This window comes from Symsagittifera roscoffensis, chromosome 4 (assembly GCF_963678635.1).
Source record: "Symsagittifera roscoffensis chromosome 4, txSymRosc1.1, whole genome shotgun sequence".
In the NCBI taxonomy this organism is placed as follows: Eukaryota; Metazoa; Xenacoelomorpha; order Acoela; family Convolutidae; genus Symsagittifera; species Symsagittifera roscoffensis.
In genome coordinates, this window is record NC_087065.1 from 12,399,331 (window position 1) to 12,423,731 (window position 24,401).

Consider the following 24,401-nt stretch of genomic DNA (forward strand, 5'->3'; position numbering starts at 1 on the left):
CATACCTACCATTATGAAAAAATATTGTGTTCGTCCTTTCTTCAATATGCCAAGGGTCTGAATTTAATTTTGAAAAAATATATTTTTAAAGGACGATAAAAAGGTAGAAACTTTAAACGAATAGGAATGTTAAAACTAAATTTTGCGTGCAAAATTTTTAAAAAGCTTCAAAACGCATTTTTTTTAATATTCAGTTGAAGTAAGACAAAAAAAGATGAAAGCAAAACTTGCTCAGAAACTCAGCAGACATAAGATGGTGTAATTAAATATATCCTTTTAGTTTTTTCTACAACACCAATAACTACGCCAGAACTAAGGGACCAGTTGCAAAAAAACTGTACAAAAGACTATGTGAAAAAGAGCTCCTAATGTTGCCCACTAAAAATTAGGCAGGTGTTTTTCACAAAAAAATTCAACAAAACGTTATAAAAACTTTTTCAAGCAAGAAAACCAGTTTTTTTTATAATAATGACAAATTATAGCTAATAAACTACAATAAACTAATATATTCGAAAACTTAAGAGATTATACTCTTAAATTTTGTTGACCTACATAAGAAACTCACTTTTATATAGTGTAAAAAAGAATACAATTTAACTTAAAGATCAATTTCAAATACTAGTTCGATTGCAAGGATTTTTTCAAGTTTTGACCCATTTTTTTCTCCTTTTGTTGGTCTGGGTCTTGACAAATAGCCTGTTGACAATAACGCGGCCTGGTTGACTCTTCTACCCAGAACAGCAGTCAGCGGGGCGAAAAATCCCCCCAGTAATTTTGCGTTCCTAACAGAAGACGTTGAATTTTTCATGAAGTCAGGCAGTTGCAAAACTTATAAGTTGCCCAGATCTTTGAATGTTTTCTTTTCTATGCTAAAAGTCAATAACTTGCGAACATCAGTTTCATCAGGAGTATTTAGAAAAGGATAAGATGAAGTCTGAAGTCTAGACTACAGGTGCAAGTTTGTTTGTCTCAGCCAAATAGCTGAGAAATAAGTCAACCTAAATCTTCCGAAATATTCCCCCACTTGCTCAGTCAAGTTGAAGGATTTTCCATGTTTTCTATCAATAGCTAAATTTCAAAAAAATATATGTTTTTTTTCTGAATTTTCACGTTCCAGAAATGACAGAGGTAGATTCTATTGTTTTTTAAACTAAATTCCACATAACAACCTAAATATCCCACTCCATTTTGGGTATTTAAGGCTCTTATTCAATCTTGTATATCTCATTCATACTTATTAAAAAGAACTACTTAAATCATCTATTCAGATAACTATCATCTCAACTGAAAGAACAGGTTGTGACTATGATCTATGATGAAATCTAATATTAGACTATTGCTTTAATTGATTTATTAAGATGAATGAAATTTTCTATCAAAATAACAAGGCCAAAATTTGCACTAGATAGGCAAACAGTTTTGTGTCTGTACGTTCCTGGACTCACAGATAAGTCCTTAAACATGTTACAATTTTGTCGGAACGATCAAAGAAAAGGAAAAAAAAAACGAAAAAAGAACAAAATGAGCTTTCAGTTGCGGAGTCCTTGTTACGGAATCCGCTTCCAGTTCACAAATTGCACTGTTTGGCCTCTTTATGGCCGAGCTTTGTTTTTTTGGTATGCTTGTTTTGATAACAATTATTCCTCTAATTCTGGCTCATTCATCGTCCACGAAAAAGTCAAAATTGATAGATTTTTTGGTGACTTTTTTGGCCAACTTTACCAAATCAAATTGCACCAAATTGCATCAAAATTCTGCTGATATCCTGGTGAGTTTTGTCTTGATCACTTTTTGTCTAAGTTCAACCCACTTTTAGACAAAAGCGTTTTAAATTTCAACTTTTGATTTGTGTCGTCCGGTTAATTTGAATCAGTCAGAACTGTACTATCTATGCTGCCGCAGATGAATATCCCAATTTTCTGTAGGAAAAGAAAAAACTTACAAAAATCAGCTCTCGTAAAGGGGCTCATCGAAGCAGCCAACTCAGCAAAACAAATGGCAGTAATTTGAAAAAGATCCCCAATTTCCTCATTAGGTCTTACGGTTTTTTCTTCTTTAGCCAAGAGGAGAGTTTTTGTTTAGTAGAAGGTGAGCATAATTTTGTCCCGACTTTCCCAGAAAGTGACAGAATGTTTGTGCTCGAGTTGGTTTTTTTTTGCTCCAGACCAATTTGACTCTCCAACTAGCCTTTTTTGACGGAACATATATCACTTTCTACTTACTTAGGTTGCGGCGAGGTCGTTTTTGAAACTTCTTTTTCATTTTTCTTTAAATTTCAACAAACACGGCCCTTTTTACTTTTCCCCCACCTCAATTAAGCATCAATTTTTTGTGTAAAGGTTGGTTTGATAAGGTTAAGTAAGAGCCCGAATGATGCTAGGCAGGGTATAATTAGTCCGGATGCCAAGTTTGTTAGCAAACATAAAATGTTAGCAGAAATTACTTAAAAATTTACTTTACAGAATTCGCAGGTGGGGGAGAGGCAAAAGAGCCACTAACATTTTTCCATAGAGATTACAAGGCAGTCTGAACAATCGGGGCTTTGCCTTGACACGAGCAGTGTAGTTCTTGTTTAGTCGTGTGCAGTTGTCTGCTAAGTAAGTGTGGCTGTCGGCAACTTAGGGGACAAGCAGATGAGAATTTGCTGCTTCAAGTGAAAGACCCACACGAGTGGGATACGAACTGCAACGAATTTTGTTGAGCAACTTGGAATTATTTTAATCACTTTAGATTTTTTTTGATTTTTTCACGCAAAAATTCTCTTCAATTTTGATCAAATTTGCAGAAAGCACCTTTAAAATCTCTAAACTTACTTGGAAACTAACCATAATCAAAATTTTTTCTCGTATTTGAAAAAAATCTCACAAGAATTTTGGTATCACGGCAGAGCCCTGAAATTAATCACTGCCCTTGAAGGTACCCCTGTAATTTTTTCATCACAAAAAAAATTTCTAAAACATTGGACGTTTTCGTTTTTCATTTTTGGTGTTAAAAATCACTTAACAAGCAATGTCTTGTACAAAATGATTCCCAAAGCGCCTGGTTTTCTATTAGGAAGGCCAAAAAGTCTGCCTAAGATCAAAGACCAATCAATTCTGAGCCGAGTTAAATCAAACTTGAGCATTAAAAGTACGCTATAAAACACGCAGTTCTTATCGCAGGTTGGCAAAATTGGTATTTTTTGAAGCACCAGAACTCTTCAAAACAGGCCAGAGCTGACAAATATTTTTGAACTTCAGCTCAAATCCTTGATGTCTTCCTGTGATCATAAAAAGATTTTGTTACAAATGGAACAATTATTTCGTCATTTTTAGCAGCAGAAAAATTTGGCCGCAACATCCACGTTGATGCAACATGAAAAATGTCTTACTGGATACAGTTTTCTTTCGCTAGAATATGTGCAAAAAATTGATTTCTTAAACACATGAGAAGCAATATAAGAAAACAAATTATCAAGCCCAAACAAATCGTATTTGATTCTATGAAAACATGCAAGGGCCATCTCCAAGGAGAGCCACATAGCCACCTTCATTTCCACTGGAAAAAATTTCAATCCCAAAATTCTGGGAGCTTGAAAATAGCCAATTTGACCATCCTCTGGACTAATTTATGCGAACTTTGAATATTTTATTACGAACAAAAATAAATTATGCGTGGTAAATTAATCAACAAAATAATCAACAAATTGTTCAAAATAAATTGAGGCTAGCTAATCGGTCGTATTAATTTCGTACGACTCAAAACTTTATGCTTGTTCTTTGATAATTTCCGAGAACATAGGTTTTCATGATTTTTTTCACGAAACGTATTCGATTTGGATTAAGGGGCAGTCGAATCATTCAGGGCTTTGCCCTGATATACTAGCAGTCTTGTTTTAAATCAGATATTTGGTTGTCAATGAACACAAAAAATGGTTACTGACTTAGCTTTTGTTCTGCAATTTTCTAACGAAATTAGCAAAATTGAATAAATAGTCATGCATCTACCACTAAAATTTCATACCGAAATGTTCATTCAGTTTTTTTCAAAACCAGGATATGAACTGCTCTTCCAGAATGGAAAATTTAGTTGCAAAAACCCGCGATATTACGTAAATCAAGCTAGCAAAATTTATGCTTTTTTGTCTATATGCAATTTTATACAGCCCGATATTTAATTGAAAACGCATTGAAACCAAACTACTTAATCTCCTACTTTTCCGTTCAAACACAAATTTTTGCTCTTGAATTACTGATAGCGCCTGTCGGACGGCGGCAATGAACTAACAGAACAAAAATTGTATGTAAATGTTGATCAATTTTTGCGATTAAAGTGATAATTTTGTTTACAAATTTTCGTTTCCTATATATATTATTGAGTCTCTCAATTTAAATTTTGACTATTTTTTCTCGGTGTAATCCTTCATCTCTAATCATTCATAAATCTCAATGAAAGTGCAAGTTATTTCGAAATGATAAAAAAAAGTTTGAAGAACTCATTTTACGTTACAATCGTTTTGATCTTATTTGGTCATGTATTTTGATCATCTTGACTAATTTTGCGTATTTTTCTACTATACTGCCGGCTTCAAGTATATTTCGTTTTTCTCGACATATTGTGTTTAATATAGGTTTGGATCGCGATCAACTAATTTTTGAGATTTTTTCGATTGTTCCCAAAACTCCCTGCGTGAAATTATCATTCCAAACTGAGGTGCATAATTCTTGTTTTTGTGGCATGCAAAATTCAAAAAATTCTTTTGACAAGTTTCAAAAAAATATCCAAATTGTTTTAGATTTAATGATTCAATGAAAACTCTACAGTTCTGATTTAAATTATCCGGACAAATTAAGCAACATTGGAAACTTCAAACATGAAATTTTTGGACCAAAAGTGACAAGATCAAAAGTTTGCTGAAAGTTTCACCGAAATTAAAATTGCCAGTTTTTCTTGCAAAAATCGAAGCCAATGTTTTAATCCAAAATTGGGTCAATTTGACTTTTTGAAGTTTTTAGAAATAAGCTGTTAATATCAAGTTATTTGATGAGAAAGTTATTTCGCAAGGATTTTCTTACATTTCCAAACAAAGCTTTGGAAGTATAAAATTTTCAAAAACCTGTATAGAAAAAATTGTTTATTACGGCAGCCAAAAAACCTGATTTTTACTCTATAAAACCTATAAAATCCAAAATATTTGCTTAAAAATAAACTTTAAATTATCCGGACGAAACGCATTAAACTAGAAACTTAAAACGCGTTTTTCTCAAATTGGGTTGACTTTAGTCAAAAACTGATGAAGACAAAAGTTACTGAAAATTTTAGCAGATTTGATGGTGCAAACTTTGCGAAATTTGGGCCTAAATTGTTACCCCAAAATTAGATCTTTTTTGGGTTTTTTAGTCAATCAAAAAATGCGCCAAAACTAACTGGTCGATCACTGGCATAATTAAACCAAAGTAAACATCTTAGGTAGACCAACAAACTTTAAAAAGGATATAATCTCAAAATGTTTAAAAATTCACAATTTGTTCAAATATTGTTTTTATATATAAAAAAATTGGTGTTTTATATAGTAAAAGCGAACTTTTTTGTCTGTCAAACAAAAATAAATTATTTTATCCAATATTTTTGGAGAGTATACTCCTCATAAAATTTGTTGTGCTACGTAAGAGCTTTATTGGGTTATGCCATTGATCGACGAAGTAGTTTTGGCGTAACTTTTCATTGACTAAAAAACCCAAAAATAATCCATCTTTGAGGTAAATTTTCAGTCCAGAAATTCGTAAAACAATTCTGCTGATATTTTAAGCAAGTTTTGTCTTGATCAATTTTGACCTATAAAAAAATAATTATAGAAAAACGCGTTTTAATTTGCTAGTTTGATGCGTTTTGTCCGGATTATTTAAATCAGCACTGTGTTCTTCTTCAGACTTTTTGCCGCGCCGCATTGACGATTCCCACTGAGCTTCTGGTCGCGCTCAATTTTATGATGTTTAAAAATAGTAAATTTGGTCAATTAGTTAAGCTGATTGGGTCTTTTCTGTCGTATACGGCCCAAAGTTAACAAAGTATCTAATTCTGCTTCTTTTAAAAATCAAATTCAGAGTTTCTGTTTAAAATCAAATTCGGTGAATTCGCTTACAAAAAAGCGCAATGGAAAAGCAAATTTGCGTATTGAGCGAATCGTGCGATTTGAAAACTATCACTTTTGCAAAATTATTGATTGAGCAATGTTTGGTACCCAGGTAGGAAGATAAAATCAATGTACAGATAGCCTCATATTGTGCATTTTAAAATTCCGAACCAATCTCATAATCAGGTTAGACTTCGAACAAAAAATTGTTAACTTTCGTTCGTACCTTAAGAACTAGAGGGACAGTTGGACAAACAAGTTGACTAATATTGATGTCTATCCAAGCTATTCTTGAAAAATATATTGCCAAAGTTGGTTTAATTGTATATAAAAAAAATGCTAAACTTTTATATCTGAAAACTAATATTTAAATATCTAATGCAGCGATTGAGGACAAAAGGCAGCATTCATCAATCAAACTTCGGTGTTCGTGACCTCCACGCGCTAACTTTCACCTTGACCTTCAGTGCATATCCATGGCTGGTCTCGACAGATGACAAATTGCTTAAACCAATCAAAACTCAAGGATTCTTCAATAACTCTCCGTTTGAATCTGAAAAAAAAACGAAAATCAGTTAGTAATCAGAAGTAATAGAAAATCTTACATATCGGGCACCTTTATAACTTTTTGTTTGTTATTCATTTTTTGAAAACAACAGATGTCCATTCCGCCTAATTTTCTACTTTTCTATGCGTTTATATAGTTTTCTCGTCAAACCATGCTAAAAAACGACACTATTTTGATAATGAAGACAAAAAGCTTTCTTTGTAATATATTTTTTTAAATTTTAATGAATGTGGTCAGAACATGTGGATTTGCTCAGCATCCGTGTATCCTTGCTTGCTCTTTGTTCTTTGCTTTTCTTAGACTTTTTTTAAATATTTTTTTCGTCATCTAAAAGTGTTGTTTTATCATTTACAGCTGAAACTGGAAACTGTGTCAACAGAAATGGTTTCAACAACTTCTAAAATTTATATCAATCGAAACGGCTTTGATTTAGGTTCTGTTCGGAAGTGTTTTCTCAGTATTCCGAAATGAGAAATGGCACTTCAATATGAATCTCAGTTTTCAAGTCAAAACTGGTAAACACTGGGGGTTGGGGTCTGTTTTTGAAATTCTTCTTTTCAAAGCGCTGCCAACACAATCATAAACTCTAAGAACACTAGTAGTAAAAACCAAGACTGCTCGTACAATTCAGTGTGGAAGGGTTTGCGTTAAACTTTCAGCATCAAATTATAAAACGAGCTTTTTAGCTAGACTCGTGGCATGTTAATATACTCGGCGGGGCGCACGACGAATCAGGGATCAATCCCCAAGGAGATTTTTTAAATACTCTGTTTAAAAAAGAACCACCCCGAGCATATAACTATCTCCTTTTCTTCGGAAGTCGGAACAACAATGGAAAAACTATGGCGAAAATGAAATGACCAATCAGCGAATATTTTGCATGTATCCGCGATCAATTTTTCGTTACCTTAGATTCTTGAAATACAATTCAAAACAAAAATTTCTGCAGCAAGTGATATGCACATAATCAATCTGTCTGCTACTTTCGACTTTTAAACTGTCTTTTTTAAGGACCGACCTTGACCAGACCCTCCTTTTACCAGAAAAGTTATAACATGGACCGTTTACCAGACTCGATAAACAAATTTGATTGACAGATGTAATTACAACGTTTAGTATAGCTAAAGTCAATGTTTTGGGTCTAGGACAACAAGCCGACGGGACTTCAAGCCGAAAGGACTTCAAGCCGAATTTAAAACTTTACAAGAACCTCAAAACGCTATTTCTTCATCTGTCAAACGTTGCTTTTCGAAAAATTTGGCAAGTTTAGTCCATAATAAGCGTTATTCATGACAAAGCACCACTTGTGATGGGCATCCGTTAATAACATCAGCCTGTTTTTGAAATGCATAAATTATAAACATGAAAAATGCCTTCAACAATGTTTTACTTTCCAACTTTCCGAAACATCATTTCCAGGCTTAAATTATATGCAAACGCCAACAACTACCCGTACCGAACTTTTTGACCATAATCATGTCTGATCCTTGTAAAATCATACAAAATTCATGTCTGTAACAGATTTGCAACATGTCTATATTCGGCATGCCCATACCTGCATCAGACCTGCATCAGATGTGCTAAATGAAGATATGCTCACACCTGCAGGATGCATGATCATGCCTGAACTGAATATGCTCACACCTGCAGGATACATGATCATACCTGAACTAAACATGCTCACACCTGCAGGATACATGATCATACCTGAACTAAACGTGCTCACATCTGCAGGATACAAGATCATGCCTGAACCGAATATGCTCATAGCTGCAGGATACATGATCAAGCCTGAACTAAACATGCTCACACCTGCAGGATACATGATCATACCTGAACTAAACATGCTCACACCTGCAGGATACATTATCATACCTGAACTAAACATGCTAACATCTGCAGGATACATGACCATGCCTGAACCGAATATGCTCAAATCGGTATCTTCAGTATTATAAGATAATTAAAGAAATGGTTAAATTGTAACATCATAAACTCAGGTTGATAATGTGACACTTTACTTTTTCTGACATCGGTTAAATTTACTGTTGGTAATTTACTGTAGTGGTTAGATGCATCTTTCTTTAATTGCAAGCAGGGAGTCGTTGTTAGCGGGGCGTGTGGATAATTTTCTCTGTTTCCTGTCAACATAAAACTAACTCATTTTTAATCAAAAATCTGAAATGGGTAAACGAAAATTTTCAATGTTTTTTAAGTAAAAGTTTTGTTCAAACCAAAAAACAAAGATATGTCGTTAGTTAAGTTATATCCCCTCCATTTATAAACTTAAAAAACCATAAGATTTGTGTTTGGGGGGTGGTTGGGGTCTTTTGTTTGAAAAGAAATGATAAAAATGGAGGAAATATAGCTTCTCTTGTTTATTGGAGATTTCCGCATACACGCTGTAAACAATCTATTTGCATGCGCGGTTAAAAATAGCCGTGACAAAATCTGATTTTGTCATACGCAAGTCAGGCATTATCATGCGGCAGATAAAAATCAAACATGTGGCAGGCATAAACATGTTTCTTTCAGGTCTGATCATGTAAGATCCAGGTACGACCATGCCTGTAGACAAAAATGTATGTTCACCTGTGAACAGGACTGCATAATGCCAGATCAGTCCTGAGAAAAATCTTTACCCTGCTAAATGGCAGATCAGACATGAATTTGTACACAAAGTTCAGTACGGGTATTGAAGAAATATCATGTCCGGCACCCAATGTTTTCACGGTTTCTCCGCAAAGTTTGGTTTGTTCTAAACCGCTTTCTTTTCGAATCTTCCACTAATGTAAAATTCTTTTAATTGAGTTATTGCGTTGTGGTCTGGTAAAAAGTCGGTCTGGTAAAAGACCTAGCCCGGTCTTTTTTGACAGAATTTTTATATCATCTGAAAAATATTGATATCTTGTGCTCAAATTCAACCTGCGATCTTGTTTGGCAAAACATGAGAGAATAAAAATTACCAATTTCGTCAATTCCTAATGTTTTTTCAATGATAAAATTCGTGCCATTAACGCGTAAGCGGCTATGTATTCCTGCCCAGTTCTCGAATGGAGGCATGCTAATTTTAAACTAATACCTTACTCTAAGCTGAATGAATCATTTTGTACTATAAATAGCTCGAGGGGAGTGGTTTTCAAAAAAAATTCAAATCATTACATTAATTTTTGCGCTTTTGTATCCTGTGATTGAAAAATTGCATCCCAAACAGCGATAAATTCTTAATAATTACATAACTTTTGACAGAAATGTAATTATTAAATGTTTTTGCTCGCTCCTCCTTTATGACATAACTTGCCTGTGCATGATTCTGTTGATAGGAGGTAACATGAAGTCTATGTTCACGTGTGCTGTGCCTACTATCCGAAGTTTACCTTTTCCGAATGCTATCCGCGTGATCACATTCACACATGCAATCGGGTAGAAATCTGCCTGCAAAAACAAAGAGATGTAACTTGTTGCAATGCAAAACGCGCAGTAATATCCGAACACAGTAGTTTTGTAAAATCTTATTTTGGGCATAGGAATTAAATGTTTTGTAAAGCTTAAAGAAGTAAGAAGACAAAAAATTTTTCTCTTTTTTAACAGGTATAATTTAGTTTTTAAAGGGCGGGAGTGAACTTAGGGCAGGTGGATTTGATTTTTTGCCCGATTGAATTACACCTTAAGGATAGCAAGAAGTGTGTCTATTGGATTCCAAAAAAAACACAAAAAAACTATTTCTGTGTCGAACATTGTCTACTTTTTTTTTGAAAATCCGCCTTCCTCGAGAAAATCATAGATCCGCCCCTGTATATATAAAAAGGGGCACTTAGCATAGTGGTAAGGCGTTCACTTTAGAATCGTCAGATCGTGTAATCGATCCCATGCCATGGCAATGATAGTGTGTGAGAACGAGCTCTCACTTGACCTCTAGCTTCAGGTCTACCACAACCTGACCAAACTTGGCTGCAATAGTGGTACCACGTGAAAGTTCTAGACGCGAAAAAAGAGCTTCGCTCAACAAAATTACACAGTCTGGAATGTGGGGAAATAATACAAACGGCCTATCCTCGACAGGGCTGACTGACCCTAAAATTTTTCTAAAGGCGCCGTTGGCGCCAATATATACTAATTTTAAAGGGGGAATGCACGCCAAAAAAAACGCGATTTTCTGGTCAAATTTTTCCAAAAAGTGCTTTTTTTGGCCTGATTTTTTTGGCCTGATTTTTCAAAATTCTGAGCCGCATATATAAATTAAGTTTGGTTTTTTTGTTCATTTTTTCTCTTAAGATTGCTTTGTTCGAATAGTTTTTGCTATTTATTTTCACTGCATCTGAGTTTTTTAGGTAAGTTGCTGTCGTGTGATATTCCCTTTTAAGACAGCGTCCTAAGTGTCCGAAGAAGCAAAAAAGCCCATATTTCAGGAGTCATATTGGAACAATTAATTTTTAATCTATTTTTGTACTGTCGCTTTTTAGATAAATTTGTCTTTTGCAGACATCTTCTCAGTTTTTTAAATAACACATTTATCTTTTCACTCCGTCGTAAGTTACGCTCGACGCAGTTACAAAGAAATATAATATGGGCTTCATTGTAGGGCGTTTTATTTGAGAGAAAAAAAGACCGACTTATCTTACAAATAAAACAGATTAGGAAACTGATTGATCTCGCAGTGCAAACCATGACTGCTTCAGTTGAGCTTCAGAGCTGCATCAGAATCTGTTATGTACCAATACAGTTCTGATTAGAGATAAAAATCAGAAAAAAAAGATTGCAACATTGTAGCAGTACTGAATCATCGATGGAACATTGCTGGTGTTTCTCATTATCAGAGTTAATTTTAGCAACCAATTGAGCAGAAAAAGCCTAGCACCCTCCTTCGTTCCTGTTCGCTCAAAAGCTACCGATAGGCTGGTTTTAAGAAATCGCCACTTAGCATCATGTGATGTGTTCAAAATAGAGTACTGATCTGATATGTTCAAGTTTATGCTTAAGTAATCGATTATAGAGGGTTATTATGTTGACTTTTGTGACTGTTCCGACTTTCGATACGAAAGTAACGGAATATTTGTGCGCGGGCTGGGTTTTTTTCTTCAGACAAATTTCGACTTTTTAACTAGCCATTTTTGACGGAATTTTTTTAATATCATTCGAAAGGTATTGTTGTCTTGAGCTCAAACTTGAAAAGATATTTCACCTGTGGTCATTTTTCGTAAAGTAACGGGGGTTCAAAGATTGCCATTTTGGCCAATTTGGGACAATTAACGCGCGATATATTTCGCGCTATTAACGCGTAAGCGGAGAGTTAGTCCGTCTTAGAAATCGTTCCAAATTGGTTAAAAGAAGCTTATTTGCCATAATTGGTTTGTTACAGGGAGCAAAATTTATTCTTTTGTACTTTAATTGAGTGTGGGGGGATGATTTTCATAAAAAATTCAAATTTTAGGAAAATTTTTTTTTCATTTTGTTTTATTTCAATGAATTTTTTAATGTTATTACTGATCTAAAACCTTAAGAGGCAGTTGGAACATTCAAGGCTTCGCCCTGATACGAGCAGTCTTGTTTATATTTGAATATAATTACCAAAATATGGCGTTCAAAGGATTTATAATTGATTATAATCGTGATATGTACAAAGCGCTATAATCTCCTTAATCCGTTTTTTGGATTAAAATTGATGCAGAAAAAGTTTTTAAATCAGTAATGATCGACTATAAAGGATTGTAATCTCCTATTATGCCAAAACTTGTCACACTAAAAATATTACACACAATGAAAAAATTTTTATTTTTTCACCAGGCTTAATCTCTGAAAGTGAGATGTTTTTTTTTTGGATCATATGTTTTATATAGATCCCTTCAGATTAGTTGAAAAGTTCGCGCGATATGTTAAAAATAACTCTGTCAACTAAACACAAAACAAACAAGACTACTCGTATCAGGGCGAAGCGCTGAATGTTCCGACTGCCTTTTGGGAATTATGGAGCAGTATTAACATAAGAAAATTAAATAAAATATACCAAAAAAAAAATTTCTAAAACTTGAATTTTTTTAAATGAAAATCATCCCCCCACACGCCATACAAAGTACAAAAAAATTGATTTCTCTCCTTCTAAAAAATCAATTACGACAAATAAGCTTCTTTCAACCAATTTGGAACGACTTCTATGACGGATTAAATCTCCGCTTACGCGTTAATAGCGCGAAATACATCGCGCTTTAATTGTCCCAATTTGGCCAAAATGACAATCTTTAAACCCCAATAACTTTACGAAAAATGATCACAAGTAAAATATCTTTTCAAATTTAAGCTCAGGACAACAATAGCTTTCGAATGATATAAAATTATTCCGTCAAAAATGGCTAGTTAAAAAGTCGAAATTTGTCTGAAGAAAACAAAAATCCACCCCGAGCACAAATATTCCGTTACTTTCGTATCGAAAGTCGGAACAAAAAGTCTGCTGATTGTTGAATTGGTTTGCAAACTGCGAGAACATTTTCTCCATTTTTCACATGAGCCAATGTCTCAGCAAAGTGAAACAATAAGCAACTCAAATTCAAAACTGAAGATGAAATAAGGAAACAAAAGGAACTATAGTCGATTATTTTTTATTGAAAAGGGTTTTTGTTCGAAAAAAAATAAATTAGAAATTGAAAAAAAATAATAATCGATTATTGTCTAGAGTACTTGTACCAAAATTGGATAAATTATTAATCTATTATAATTGATAAAACGTATAATAAGTGATTATAATAAAGCGAAGAATTATCATCAATTAAATTTTGTTCATAGCAGATTTTTATCTTAATTTTAATAAGACTGGTACGTTGAAAGTGAAAAGCATAATTTCCTGTATTGTTTTTCTGATATGCGTTGAAGCATTTTGAACGAAAACTCTTTTTGATCATATATCCAATACTGAATATTTTAATCACAATTCACTCTGAGAACTTAGATGTCACATAGTTGTCTATGTTTTATTCGTGCTTGAGTTCTGCATATCTGCAAAAATGTTGTAAATCTGTAGCACTTATGATTTGCATTGTGATGCAAGCCCACAGTGCATCAAGAATTTGAAATGTTTCTTTTCAATGTGCAGGGTTGCAAACATTCTTTTCAAATCTGCAATAAGGACAAATTTTTGGAAAAAATAAATTTTGTATCATTTTAAATACTCAATCAAAGTGACAAAAACAGTTAAAATAAATTAATTTTAGATTGAATTGCACAAAAAAAAAACGTTGACCGTGTTTTCTTACATTTATATTTTACTAGGATCAACCATAATACCTGTTATTTCAATCTTAGAGCAAGATCAAAAATTATATAATAGCGTATTAAAATTTCAATTTGCTTTTTACAAAAAGTTAACCAAATAAACCAAAATTTTATTGTATGGAGTTGTATAGTTGTGAAGTGTTTCGATAAGTTAAAAAGTTGCATTTCATCGTAACTTTTTTCTGTAGGTTTTTGCTCGGTACCCATTTTAAAAGTTTCAAACAATTCTCTAGTAAATCCATTGGTCAAGGCAATACTTCAAAGACATCAAATTTTACATTGAAAATTATTTTCTCTAAATGTTAAAGTGGATTGTGATCAATTTTTTTCTTTCTATTGATCTAACAGTTTTAACTAAAATTCATACTACCATCGGGAAGTTTTTGATAGTTTGAGCTGAAACTTAAATCTTCAAAATGCAATCTATTTTTCTGTTGCTCCTTGCTAAGTTGTAAGTGATGCTATCGTGTTGATGGTACTCAGTTACTTTTATCGACTGTAGAAAAATTGTGTTTAACTTTGTCTTTCACAGTGACGTAGGACAATACAATTACATGTTAGAAGCAGCATCTGTATTAAAGCTCAAACATTGATTTTAGATGAAAAAAATATGCTATAATTTCCTTTCATCCCTGAGTTTTCTACTAAAAACATTATACATTAAAATGAAACGATGCGTAAAAAATTAGATCGCTAAATCGATATTAAAGTTTGAGCTTCATTACTTTCCTGTTACTAATCCTGAGGGGAGCAAGGCAATTTCCGCTGAAGGGTCAATTTTATCTCGAACTTGAAAATTGATCATTTTTTCTCAAATTAATTAGCAAAATCAGATAGAGCGAAGCATGCAATTGTCATAAATCTATATTTTAGTTTTTCAAAAAGAAATACAAACTGAAAATTTGCATCACCGAAAAAGCTCAGAGTTCGTGACACAAAAACACACATAATATGTTTTTTGCACTTTCAATCTTAGCGGCAAAAATTGTAAGCTAAAACATAACAGCAGTTCTGGGAAAATTGCCAAAAGCATGCAACAACTTGAAGTCGAAATGATTTGTCCTCAAAAACAATGCTCTTGCAGATCAAATTCTGAAGAAATGGATAAAATGTTTCTGCAACAACACTCGAAGTTTTTTTGCTGTTCTGATAGAAATGTGCTTAAGAAACATGTATCAATTTTTCAAAGTTTTCAAAGTTATATAAGATGGAAAAACCAAAAGAAGCAAGTTTTTCTAGAGATCAACATGATTCAGAGAATGATTTGAAATGTAAGGCTTCAAAAAAGAATTCAATTCGACTCTCTCGACAAACTGTATCAAACAGAAACAGAGAAACTGCTTACAAGTCGCCCCTGCCCCAGCGCAAAAAAAGAGACAAATTCTTCGCGAATTTTTGTAGACGCGTACGTTTAAATTAAAAACTGACGCTAAAAATGATGATACAAAAAAGGCGATTTAAAGGAACATTGACCAGTTGCGGCACAAAACTCATTGGAAAAGTGGAACTGCTTGATTTTAAGCTGATATCTGAACCAATTGAAAGAACACCAGATACACAAAACACTCGGACAACCCCCTAGGTTTGGCGTTTGCATTTTTTTCCAAGCTACACTATAATTCATGAACATGCAATGATTGATCATTATGGTGTTAAAAGTGACATCAATATCTCTGCATCCTCTGATTAAAATCAATGATCTTTCAATTTACCACAGCACTGTGAATGTATTTTTTTGTGCGATTGACACTATTACTTTCGGAACACTTATTGAAACAACAGATCTTAAACCTGTTTCGGAGAAAAAAGCAGAGTGGATGGAGAATAACAAGCTTAAAAATAACAGAAGAAAAAGGTTAATAATTTGTTACAAGTAAATTAAAAAAAAATTTTACATGAATTTTACGTGAAACCGAAACATGATTGAACTAAAAGGGTGCAGTTATCCATCTGCAAAAAAAAAACAATTTGGACAGCACACTTACATTCAAGCAACATATTGAAACATGAGGAAGAAAATGTAACCATTTTAATTCTAGTTTTTATCAAACAAGACAGTTTATCAGCTCATGTCTTTCATTATAAATTACAAGCAGTGTATAAAAACAATAGATCTGTATAATTTTTTAGTGCGCAGAAGTGACAACCAAACCGTTTTAAAAATTCTGCAAATTAAACATAATTTTCTAATTCAAGTAGCGTTTCTATTGTTTAAACAAAACAAAAGAAGTAAACACTATAAAAAATGGAGATCAATGGTTCCCCTACGTACGAACTATTGAAACTGTTCTTTAAAGTAATCAGACAAAAACTATCGAATGTCAAAGTGTCTATTTTTTTCAATTTAAGGAAAAGCCAAACTAATTGATACCACAAAAAAAAATCTTTAACACAACAAAATTAGTTGAAACGAAAAAAACCTAATACGGATGAACACAGACATTAATAAAGTCGTTGTTTACTCGCAATATGATCATCATTAGAGAAATTGTTCAATGAGCCTAAACAGTCTATAGTCAGCCTAATTCATACGTCGAGAGATAAATAATTTATTTTTTTGCGACTATTTTAATTGATTTTTTGGGAATCAATAAAATAGTGTACACCCAAAAATTATATATCGTTTTAAATTGACATGAAGCAAACAAAAATAAAAAGTATATAAATAATGCAAACCTTCTTTTTTGAATTTATTTCTAAAAAAAACATATGAACAAGATGCTAACCCAAGTTAACTATAAGAGTTCAAGACTTCTACTTTTCTTGGTTTACAATCTTTTTTTTTCTGAGCCAATTGTACACAAGTTAACCAATCAGGTCTAGATGATAAAGTAGTTCATAGAAAACCAGTCAGCGGCGCCTCAATAGGTTGAATTTTTCTGCGCACAGTTTGGTGCTTTTTCAGTGATAAATTTCTTTTATTGATGGATTATTGCCCAGTTTGGAACAAAATTTTTTTGATACTATTATAAGCATGAAAAATTCATCATTTTGAGTTTGTCATTGCTCGCGGCAGGCAAAACTATGTTCAAAAATCTGTTTTTTGACCCAAATCGTGCAATATTGTCGCAGTAAATATTTAATTATTTGACTAACATTTTTTTCTTCTATACATGAATGATATTCGAAATTTTACTGTAAATTAAGGTTGGAATATTTAAAACAAGGATAAAAAAGACAAACAAAAGTATGTAATATATATAATTCATCATTAGTTTGAGATTTTTAATCATTGAAAAACTGTCTTTTTCATATCAAGAGCTGTGGGATTTTAAAACAAATGCAAAAAGCTGCAGAATGGTCAAAATCATCGGTACAATTTCATTTTTTGATCTCAAAAATAAGCAATTCTCTGAATTAATTCGTAAGTTGACAAATGAATGACTATATTCCAAACATTCTTACCCTGATGAAGACCAGTTTTTTCCCTGCAGTGGAAAAGTCCATAATTTTTGCCATGTACTCATAAGGAGATAGTCCATGGTTTTGACCATAGTTTAAGTAGGTGTATTCTTGGAGTCTGCAACAGCCGCCTGAAATGATTGAGTTTAAATGCTGGCTGTGGACTTTAGATATGATGTTTCAAGATAATCATACGAAGTTGAGCCTGACCTAATTTAATTTTTCTTCGCTCAAACAACCATGAAAAAATCTTGAATTTGTTTCTTTCTTCAAGGTTGTTCCAAGGTTGTTTAAATGAAGAAAAATTAAATTGGGCCAGCCTTAATTTCGTATGATCATTACATATATACTTGTTTAGCTTCTAAATTATTATTTTTCCTTGGTAACTAAAAAAACTGCAGGTAGTTTTTAAACAGGGGCACACCCGAGCATATCCGTGAAGAACTGAGTGGGTCATAGGTTGGTCCTTTCCCTTGAGGAAAAATCGTCTTAAAACATCAGGCTAGCATCATTTGTCACTTATAGTTTTTTTAAAAAAAAACACAATCAACCAAGTCTACAAATACTATTTTATATCCTCAGAGTGCATTTTTGTATAAAACAAATCATAATTTTTAGTAGGTACCAATTTTTTCAGTCTACTTTCGTTTCAGCATAATTTTTCCTACTTTCAGGCCTAAAAAACCTTCAGGCCTAATTTTCTAAAAAAAAATTCCCCTCTCAGAAGCATAACGTATCGCAGACGGTCAACACTGCACAATTAAACAGTGAGTCAGGCAACTGGAGCAGGGGCGGATTTAGGGGGGGGGGGGTGGTTTGGCGGACGCTTCCGACCGCCCTTTGGTACTTTTTAAGAAATCAATTTTTGGCCTACTGACCTTAAAGTTTTTCTAAAGGCGCATTAGGTGCCATTATAAACTAACTTTGAGGGGAGCGCGCGCCAAAAAGACGCAATTTTTTTGTCAAAATTTTCCAAAAAGTGCCCAAAAACGTCTTTTTTGACCTCTTTTTTCAAAAATTTTCTTGGGGCGCAGAAAACTTGGCCAAAACAGCGTCTTTTTAGTGCATTAGGAGAGCTATTAAAATCAAGTTGGTCGACTTAAAACAAAACTCGGCTCCCGCCCCCTCGAGAAAATAAAGATCCGCCCCTGAACTTTATAGAAAACGTATTGCTTAAGTGACAAAACTGTAATGATGCAATGATTTGTTCAAAATGAATGGCCTTACAATTTTTTTTTCACTGTTGACCATAAAAAACGAGAAAAATACATTTTGCTTAACTTTATTTCCATTTTGGTTTCAATTCAAACGCTCACTTGGACATTCAGAAAAAGCTTGCATTTGGTAAAACATTGAGTGTGAAAAAACGGTTTCAAAAATTTCATTTTTTTGTTTCGACACTATATATATATATATGCGTTGGGTGGAACAAACGCGGTCCGAGAATGGGGAAATAGTTAACAAAATTCAAAAGGGGCGAATAGCTAACAAAATCTACAAAAATTCTTCAAAAAAACTGACAACTTGTTTCTTTTCAACTCGTTCCTTTAAAGAGCGCAACGCACTGTAAAATCTCAATTACTGAGAATACTTTTTATTTTGTTAGTTCCAATTTTGCCGAAAACACCTTTCGTTCAGTTCAAGTATCAAATGCTGGCAAAAAGTTTTGGTAAGTTCTTTCCAGTTTACAGCTCAACTTTTGTTGCATCACAAATACTGACAATACGTTCCGTTCAGTTCGTTTCAATTTACAGCTCAACTTTTTTGGTTAACTATCAGTATTTAGACAACCGCATATTCAGACTGGTCAGTATTTAGACAAATACTGTTTCAACCAATCAGAATCGAGACACAGTAGAAATTAATAAATAACTATTATTTATTTTGGATTATTTATGTCTTTTCTCGATTCTGATTGGTTCATACAGTATTTGTCTAAAAACTGACGAGTATGAATACGCGGCTGTCTAAATACTGGCTGCACTCCACTTTTATTGTTTATCAAATACTGACAATATGTTCCATTCTTTTAGATAAAAAGTCTTCCATTAAATTTTAATTGTTATTACGCAATATCTGTTTTAGTTCATTTTATTAACAATATCAGAACCGGCTTACATATGCAGTTTCGGCTAACAATTTTCGCGCATTTCACTTAATTTTGCGGAGTCTTCTTACATTTTGCTTAATACTTCTACAGTTGCGTAATTTAGAAAGACTAGCTATATTCGCTTGTTGCGGAATCCGCAACAAAACACCTGTGATGACATAAACTATGTTATAGATTTCTGTAGGCGGAAATTACGGAAATTTTTGTAAGTTTAATCCACGCAACTGGATTAAACAGGGGCACACCCGAGCATATCCGTGAAGAACTGAGTGGGTCGTAGGTCCTTTCCCTTGAGGAAAAATCGTCTTAAAACATCAGGCTAGCATCATTTGTCACTTATAGTTTTTTTTAAAAAAAAAATCAATCAACCAAGTCTACAAATACTATTTTATATCCTCAGAGTGCATTTTTGTATAAAACAAGTCATAATTTTTAGTAGGTACCAATTTTTTCAGTCTACTTTCGTTTCAGCATAATTTTTCCTACTTTCAGGCCTAAAAAACCTTCAGGCCTAATTTTCTAAAAAAAAATTCCCCTCTCAGAAGCATAACGTATCGCAGATGGTCAACACTGCACAATTAAACAGTGAGTCAGGTAACTGGAACAGGGGCGGATTTAGGGGGGGGGGGTGGTTTGGCGGACGCTTCCGACCGCCCTTTGGTACTTTTTAAGAAATCAATTTTTGGCCTACTGACCTTAAAGTTTTTCTAAAGGCGCATTAGGTGCCATTATAAACTAACTTTGAGGGGAGCGCGCGCCAAAAAGACGCAATTTTTTTGTCAAAATTTTCCAAAAAGTGCCCAAAAACGTCTTTTTTGACCTCTTTTTTCAAAAATTTTCTTGGGGCGCAGAAAATTTGGCCAAAACAGCGTCTTTTTAGTGCATTAGGAGAGCTATTAAAATCAAGTTGGTCGACTTAAAACAAAACTTGGCCCCCGCCCCCTCGAGAAAATAAAGATCCGCCCCTGAACTTTAGAGAAAACGTATTGCTTAAGTGACAAAACTGTAATGATGCAATGATTTGTTCAAAATGAATGGCCTTACAATTTTTTTTTCACTGTTGACCATAAAAAACGAGAAAAATACATTTTGCTTAACTTTATTTCCATTTTGGTTTCAATTCAATCCGTTTCAATTCAATTTTGGTATCCGTGAAGAACTGAGTGGGTCGTAGGTCCTTTCCCTTGAGGAAAAATCGTCTTAAAACATCAGGCTAGCATCATTTGTCACTTATAGTTTTGAAGCAATTTTAAAGACTTGTCTCTGAATTCCACCAACCTACAGACACCAAATTGTGCGCCTATTCATTGCACTGTTTGGACTCCTAATGAAAAGGTCTCCTAGACTGTTTGGACTCCTAGATCATTGCACTGTTTGGACTCTTGTTAACTGAAAAGGACTGACTTGCTGGCCTTATTTCAAATTGGAATGCATGAAATTGCCGCTTACACTTGTTATTGGAATACATTATATCGCTCGTGAAATATACCAAATTGACAAAATTAGCAGTTTTCAGGTAACTTTTCGCAAAGGATCAAAAGATAATTCTTAATTGAAGTTTGAGCTCAGGACTACCTATCTCTCAGATGGCGAAAGAAAACTCCGTCAAAAAAGCTTAAATGAAGTGAAAAATTGAAAAGGAAACCCGAAGCATAAATGCCGCACTTTTTTTTAGAAAATCGGAAAACAAAACCTCTTATATCAGGGCAAATCCCTGAAGGTTCCAACTGCTTTTCAGGTCCTTGAAAAAAAATCACCTCACTTGCTATGTGGAGTACGAATTATATAATTCGCGTTTAGCAATGTGAAAAGCGGTCAAATATCACGCCTGAATACAACTTGGAATGCTTCCTGAGGCGGGTTAAATCTGGGCTTTCGTGTTGATATCACGGAATATATCGCGCAAAAATATCGAAATTCACAGTTTTTAAACCACCAAAACATTGCAAGAAAACACAAGTTAAATAATTTTTTCTATTTGAGCTCAAGACAACAATAACTTTTGATGACACAAAAAATTCAGTAAAAAATGGCTAACTAAACAATCAAATTTTGTCTGGAGAAAAAAAAACCATCACGAGAACAAATATGCCGTTCTTTTTTTTCAAAAGCCTGAACTTCAATAAATGAAACTACCCATAAAACTGAACTGGCTCAATTTGAAGAAAAAACTAAGCTGATAGTTCGCAATTGTCTTCAATGGCGGAAATAAGACACTCTGAAAAAATGAAGAACTTGATAATTTCAAACAACTAAAATAACTGATTAAAGGTTGCATCCGAGGTGTTTCTTAATGCTTTTCCGTTGTTTTTGTCAAATCAAGGTAAATTTTCCGCTTCTCAACGAAGAAATAATTACTTTACTAGCCTAGAAGAGAGATCGTTCTGCTTGCAACATTTTTATCTCGGATCCTCTGCCTTGAGAAATTTATTGACTTCCTGTGTACTAACTGTATCGCAGTTGAATTTTAATATCCGTTTTTTTCTTTGATAAACTTGAGAATCTTTTCTTCAATTAGTTTTCCATTCAAACTTCAAATTTTTCTATGAACGTTCCTCAATTGAAACTTGATAATTTTTGAAAGGCGTTGACAAAATTGAAGTAGGGCATGATAGAAAAGTATAATTTAGAATGATATAAATTCTACTCGCAATGCTGATGAAAGCACACTATTTTTGATCTATCTAACTGAGTTCATTTTTACTTATTTGCGTTTTATTTGTGATTTTTGGATTTGTGGCTTTCCCCTTACTTTATAGATTACATGAAATCAGATTTTAAATAAAACTCAGATAGGATTATGGAGAAAACTAGTGAATAGATCCAGTCTTTTCGATCCAATTCTGATTTTTTTTTCATTGGTAATTGGTGCTTGATAACTCTTTTCGTGTTTGATTTGTTAGCTCAACAACGTTGAACTGACAAAAGTTTAGCTGCTTAACTCAAGTTGATTTTAATTTAACAATGAACAATTATGTTTTTAATGTACCTCGATTCTGCTAGTAATTTTTCTTAAAAATAGTAAGATCCACTGAAAGGGCATTAAGTAAAAGTAAAAAAAAATTCCCGTGTCTTATGCGCTAAACGGCCCAAAATAAAAAATTGTACATCTTGGTCTTATGTCATTGTGTTTCAATTTAATTGATTAATTAGCCAATGAAATGCAGATATCATCGTCCCGCATTTCAATTAAAATTTGAAGCACTTAAAAGTATTGGCCAAAATGACCAAAAAGATAACAGTTTTTTCATTGAAGCCTTTTTAGTGAAATTTTCCAGACTGGGAAAAACTTCACAAAAAACATAAAATTTATTAAATTATTTGATTACGTTTCACATTTTCGTTAAATTCGGCAAATATTTTTTTCTGCTGGATAGTTGATTTAAATGCCTGGCCATGGTGCTTGAATTTGATTGGCTGATTTTAGTGCATAAATTTATCTAAAGATTTATAAAAATTTGAATTTGGGCCGTTTTTTGCATAAGACTCACTCTCCCAACAAATATGCACGTCTTGAATGCTAACTATCCACGGAAATTGAAATGGAAAAAAAATGTAGGGAATGTCATGCTGACACTTGTCTCTTGAACAAAAACGTCAGCTTGTAGAATAACAACCAATCAGTAGCATAACGATCAATTTGAATATACTGACAACATTTGTCAAAGAACGCATTAAGCCATAGTCATAGCGCACAAAAAAACCTAATGCTTTTCTTCCTAACTGCAAATTTTCACTAATAATATTTTTGTTAAAATTGTCAGATTGTTACAAAAACAGGGCGTGCTCAAAAATTGGACTAATTAGACTATGACGAACATATTTGGTCGTCATGCTAAGCCTTGTCTAAGTCCACTCGTTACACCATAAAGGATGCTTAGGTGAGGTAAAGGGGATGGGAATAAAGATAGCCGTACTTGAAAAATTGAAACTTAAGGGTACTCCTTTCCAGTTTCTCAAGCCCTTCGTGAAATGACAATACAAATTTGTTTACAAGTTGTTCAAGGGTATTTGAGACGGAAGAAATGTTGTTACACTTTGTTTATTTGTTCACGCTGCAATGTATTATTACAAATTGGCTCATCAAAAAACAGGCTTTTGAAATAGAAACTTAAATAGGTTTTCAAAAATCCATTTTCGGAAAAAAAATTAAATGGCGGACTGAAAAAGAACCAGCATTCAAAATAGGAGGTTTAATTTGAAAATGACAATGATTTAAAGGAGTCAATTAAGATGTACGTCTTTGATTCTTGCTATCTAATTGAACATAACTGCACAAAAAAAATACATGTTCCCATTTTCTTGCCCTTTTTGCCTTTTTTATCCGATACTAAATAGCTCCTAGAATTTTTCAAAGACCAAATTCTGCGCGCAATAGGTGTCTATCACAATGAAAAATTTCAATCATTTAAAAAGTAGAGTTACAAATAAATCGACGCATTTCGACACACACACGAGATAATCATATTATACAAAAAAAAGATGGATTATGATTCAATTTCCCTGACCTCTATCGTCTCCGAAGCTGATGACTCCGAACCAGTTGAGATTGGTGTACTCCCTCAAGACTCTTCTCCTGAACTCACTTGCATCAGTGTCACTCCCCCGATAGTCTGCATTCGGCATCACACCACAATCAAAGTCCAATTTCGAAATATTTGCAAGTTTTTTGTGCGTGAATGAGAATGGACACAATGAGTGGAAGCATAAGCGGGTTCTTATGTTTATATTGCTACACCCTGAATTTAACTTGCCATTTTTGACATTTTTTCAAGTTGCCATTTTCGAAAGGGATCCCCGTTGATATGGTTTCGAATGATTTCGAAACAATTTACGGTAAGATTACGGTAAATCGATAAAACACCGGTTTAAAAAAGGAAAACTTCTGTGTCACGTGCAAGCCTCTGGGAGTAAAAGTATGATTAGTGCCAAAATGTAATAAATTT

The 24,401-nt window shown here is 33.5% G+C and overlaps 1 protein-coding gene and 1 long non-coding RNA gene across 2 annotated transcripts in view; both read right to left on the reverse strand.

Annotated features, from left to right (window-relative positions):
* Positions 1-24,401, reverse strand: part of LOC134843739 (WASH complex subunit 1-like) — a 382,840-nt gene that overhangs the window by 170,110 nt on the left and 188,329 nt on the right. The window lies entirely within an intron of this gene.
* Positions 9,988-24,071, reverse strand: LOC134845190 (uncharacterized). The gene is made up of 3 exons (XR_010162721.1): positions 23,964-24,071; positions 17,349-17,476; positions 9,988-10,115 (listed from the first exon to the last, which is right to left on the reverse strand). It is a non-coding gene; the product is annotated as an uncharacterized LOC134845190 (long non-coding RNA).